Below are 5,259 nucleotides of genomic sequence, written 5' to 3'. Positions count from 1 at the left end.
ACGCATGGTAAACCTCTCAAGGTACTTGAAAATTAAACTTCTGAGGAAAATAGTCCTCTCGCAGAAAATTCTGCAACAAGAATATTGTTGTGCACAGGAAAGTCAACAACAAAATTTTCCTGATACGGTGCCCTATTTTCAAACACAATCAAGCAACTTTGTTGTCATTCCCAGTCCTAGAAGACGGGCATGCTCCTCACAAATTCGAGATTGAATATTCGTCAGATTGTTTTGTTTTCACCCATCCCTTTAGAGCTTCAGCGTGGTGTGCAAAAAATAATCACAATCTGATCTCACTCACTCTCTGTTAGAGTGTTTTGGCTGTAATTTTTTGGAAAAAAAAAGAATTTCTTAAGAAGATGACCATATAAGCTGATGTGCAAGACAAGATTTTTCCAGAGCACTGCACGAGGAAGGAGGAATACATTGCAACAGGAATAGCTTAGCAAGTTAGTTTGTTCTGGGGAAAAAAAGTTAGTTTCAATAACAAGTTTGGTCAAATTCTGATTAAATATGCTAATTAGTGCCTTTGGAAGTAGCTCACTCGCTTATAAGGTCGCGTTTTTACGTTTTTTGCTTAAAAAAGCCTTAAAATCGCTTAAATAGAGCTTTTTAAGCGTTTTAAAGCTATTTTAGTGAAAATTCATCGGTTCTGCCCCCTTCGCTGGACTTCAATGGGTCTAATCCTTTGCATTGGAGTGTCCCACGAGGTTTAGGACCATTGAGAACCAGCTTAGCTCTGTATGGAGCTCAGAATAAGCTTTTCTAAGGCTCCAGTAAAGCGCTGTAAGCTTACAGCGTAAGCCCAGGCGGCTCTGGAGGCCTAAAAACCGGTTTTCTAGCAAAACTACTGTTCCCAGTCGGTTCTAAATCCTCTAAATCGCTTCAGCACCATGAAAATATGCTAATTAGAGCCTTGTTGGAAGTAGCTTTTTGCGTTAAATATCAATAGCTGGACTTTTTGGTTAAAGCTTAAAGCTTCAGCAATACAATACACGTTTTTTATAGGAACAAGCGATATAAGAACATAAGGCTTCAATGGTCAATATATCAAAAAATAGTGAAGAAAGTGTTTAAGGCTTCGCAGACTCTAAAACACCCAATTTCTTAAGAAAACAGTGAAAATAGGAACATGCTAAGAACAACACGTTTTTTTTAAAAAGAGCATCTAAAAATGTTCTCAACATGATCCTAACTTGTTCTTGACATTTTAGCCATTGTTTATTGAAAAAAAAAAACGTGTATTTCCACTTTAAAGTTGGGCGCAAAGTAATTTTGCTGTTTACACCAAAGGTATCATTAGTCTGAATCGCAGACCTCTATAGATATACTTCCTATTCTATAAGAAACTTTTTTCGCTAGAGGATGAGCAGAAGCCTAAGGTCTAAGGAAGACCTGAGATCTCTCCAGGATAACTGACTGGGCTCATCAATGGAAGATGTCTTTTAACCCTGATCCATCTAAGCAAGCCATTGAAGTCTATTTTACCTGTAGACTCACTCCTCCTAATGCTCCAGTAATCTCCTTTAATAATTCTAATATCGCGACCAGTGAGTACCAGAAACGTCTAATCTTAGATTCAAAACTTTCTTTTGATCGCCATCTAGACGAGAAGATAAAAAAGGCCAATAAAGGAATTGGTCTTATTAACCGACTTCGCAAGCATGTGCCTAGGACATCTTTACTAACCATTTATAAATCTTTCATTAGGCCTCATCTTGATTATGGTGATATCGTATATGACCGCCCAGGAAATGCTACCTTTGTGCAGAAGCTTGAATCTATTCAATATAATGTCTGTTTAGCTATAACAGGCTATTTTCGTGGAACGTCTCAAGAAAAACTATATTCAGAACTTGGTCTTGAAAGTCTTGCTGACAGGCGCTTTGCTAGAAGAATGACATTCTTCTATGGAATTATTAACAATTTAGCCCCTTCGTATTTACGTAACTACCTGCCAGTAAGACTTACAGCACCAGGTGGCCTTAGAACAAGAAATCCTATTTATCCTCTTAATATACGAACTGAGCGTTTCCGTAACACTTTTTTTCCGTACTGCATATCTCAGTGGAATGTTCTGGGAGGTAATATACGAGATCTACCTTCAATTAAAACTTTCAAAAAAGCAATCTATAAATTTTTGAGACCCAAGCAATCTCATGTTTTTGATGTTCCTGACATTCAAGGAGTGATCTTTCTTGATAATCGACTTCGGGTCGGTATAACGTTAGTTCCTAGCAGGGGGGAGGGACTATATTTTGTGTTTAAGTAATGTTTTGTAATATATGTTCGTAGTGTACACGTGTCTTTGTTTAAATAAAGAAAAAAAAGCCTAAGGTATCATGGTCGTTTTTTAAGGAGCTCCTTCCGCGAGAACCCGGTACACGTTCTTTTATAAGAACGAACATATTGAGAGCATTTTTAGGCTGAAAACTCAAAAAGTCAATAAGTAAAATCATAAAGTGGTGCAAATAGCTCTGGGTACGAGATTGTCCAGTATTCACTAGTATTTGGCTAAAAAATGACCCCTCTCGAGGTCCTCCCTGAATGTCTTTGAAAGAATAAATATGTAAGTAATTGATAAAGTATTATTTTCTTAAGCTGTAAAAAGAAAGATTCTCGAGTAGAATAGTCCTATGCTTCTATTCCCAGACCTGTAGGTCAGTCAAGACTAACCAAGCGAAGAACAATGACAGATAATTGAGTTTTGTTTTGACCGGAAAAGCTTTGTTAATGGGACGGTAATCAGCCTAATTACTCTAAAATACCTACAGTAATTGATTTTAAATTGTATGAAAATGACATTTTAATGCAATTTGAACGAATATGAATATACAGTAGAGATATCTGGTTATTTTTCAAAGCTTATTTGTTGATTGTTGCCATATTCATAACAAAAGGGTAGATAGATGATAGAGTCTCCTAGAGTTTTGAACATAGAAGAATAATGATTATATCTTAAGAGTTGAGAAATCGAAGAAGATTGTTTGGTATAAAAACTCTCGGCAAAGACAAGTGGAAACGTGAAATTGGAATCGGCGAAACAAAACAGAGATATCTGGCTATCGTGCCGTATTATTTGAAAACCCACAGAAAACTGGAGTTTAAAGGAACTTGATTACATGATATTTTTTGGGAAAGTTTTTGTGACCACACTATGGATTTCATGTTGAAACATATCGTCATAACCATGTTCACTTTCATTACAATGTATCTATGTTTACAATATATCGTTTACTGTGTGACCAGGGATATCACCAAGGATTTTGATGACATCAGCAGAATTCGATTTGCTGATCATAATGGGTCGAGTTATCGTTCAAATAGACCAAAATTTTTGACACCTTCTTATTGAAGATGAAGATGAAAGGGTGCTTCGAACTTTGAGCCTGTCTTAAAGATTAGAAAGCTAGATAGTAAGAGTCACTGACCCTTAGTGATTTACTATTTGTCCTGTTCAGAGGTAGGCTGCATGCATCCCCAAATTAGTTTTGATATAGGGGATGCGAATCGGGCTCTGATATCGCTTCCGAGAAAATTACCGAATAGCTATGTATTTTGCAGAATTTTGGCGACTTGTATTTTTCAAAAAACTCGATGTGTATTGTTTGAGTTATTTGATGACGTAAATAGAAATCAAATAAAGATTCAAATAAAAGAACATATGGCTAGAAATCTCTCTTTCTCCTCTCTTTCTTTTTGTTTATCGAAATTAATTGAATTAGCAAACAAAACTCTCAAGATAATAAAAGACGACAAACTGTCAATCAAAGTTCTCTATCATTCAACTCTTTTTTTGGTTAGCAGATTTTTTGCTAAGTTCGGAACGGTTTTGAGAGCCTGATTCGCATCCCCTATATCAAAACTTATCAGAGGGGATGTGTGCAGCCTAGTTCAGAGGCAATTTCCCAAAATATTTCTATTCATCTGTATTTTTAAAGGAAAATATTCTTTTGTATATAGAGAAAATTCAGTTCCTGTATTTTTGAAGGAAAATGTGTTTTTATTATGATATATATGTTTTCTTTTTATAAGAAGCTTAACTTAGCTCAAAGCCCTCGATATTTCTTATTTTTTCAGGCCTCGTAATTCCTTAAGTGTCTTTCTTTGGTAAATTCGAAGTAATTGTTACGAAGCGACTGATAATTCGATGGGCTATTTCAAAACAAAACCAATAATAGTCAGGAAGATATTGTAAGATTTTGTGGATTTTTGTACATGGTTTTATTTAATTTATTTTAGTAATATTTCTACAAGAAAAAAAATATTTTTAACATACAGTAAATACAAAAATAGAAATTGGGCGAAACGAAAAAAATAAATTTGAAACAAAAAAATATAAAGTAAATCATATTTATATAAGAGCAATTTAAGGGAAACAAAAACACATCTTGGATCTGGATACCTGTATGCAATAACATTAAGTTTTTTGTGAGAACAAACTATATAAAGCTTCGATGTCCAAAATAACATTTCGCAGACTCTAAAACACCAAATTTCTTAGGAAATTTCACCAAAACACTCACAAAATGATGAAAATAAGAACTCATAAAAAACGTGTATGTATTCCATTTGCTCTTATATAAATATTTTTATCAATCTGACAAAGTTTTAAATGTGAAAAACAAACCAAAATGGAAACAATAGGCTTGGTCAAAAGAAGAAAATAGAGTTAAAATCTCCCAGTACCAAAAATTACTTTTCAAATTTGGTACCATGATTTTTCTCTCATTTTCTACTTTCCCTAACCTTTACAAAAAATCTTTTTGAACAATATAATATCTTTCTAGACTAAATTCTTTGACAATATTTTTCTCTAATTTAGTGTAATATTTATTGAATATGAAGTTTTGTGATAAAATATTAGGGAGGGCGTTATCTACCTTCAGGGATGGGATCATTTAATAATTGAAATATTAAATGATCCCTTCCCAAATTCAGCAACATTTTTAGGATAAAGGAAATCAGTGCAAAAGCAAGGTGGTTATTCTACGGTACAGAGTTTCTCGTCTAATCTCTAACACAAAAATTCAATTTAAGAAAAAAATTATAAAGACCTAGCTATAAGATAAAATTTTGTAAGGATATGCATGACGCCCTAATAGGATGTTGTGAAAACCCAAGGGGAAGGGGATCTGTTGAATCTTTTGTTGAGATCTATTTAGTAGCGGATTGAGAATCAAGGAGGTACCATTTTTCCATTTTATATCTCCTATACAGAAGCTTGTGAAGTGTTTCATTGTTGAAATATCTGGAAAA

Source organism: Clytia hemisphaerica, unplaced genomic scaffold (assembly GCF_902728285.1).
Source record: "Clytia hemisphaerica strain Z4C2 unplaced genomic scaffold, Clytia hemisphaerica genome assembly, whole genome shotgun sequence".
NCBI classification, from domain to species: domain Eukaryota; kingdom Metazoa; phylum Cnidaria; class Hydrozoa; order Leptothecata; family Clytiidae; genus Clytia; species Clytia hemisphaerica.
This window is presented reverse-complemented; position numbering follows the sequence as displayed.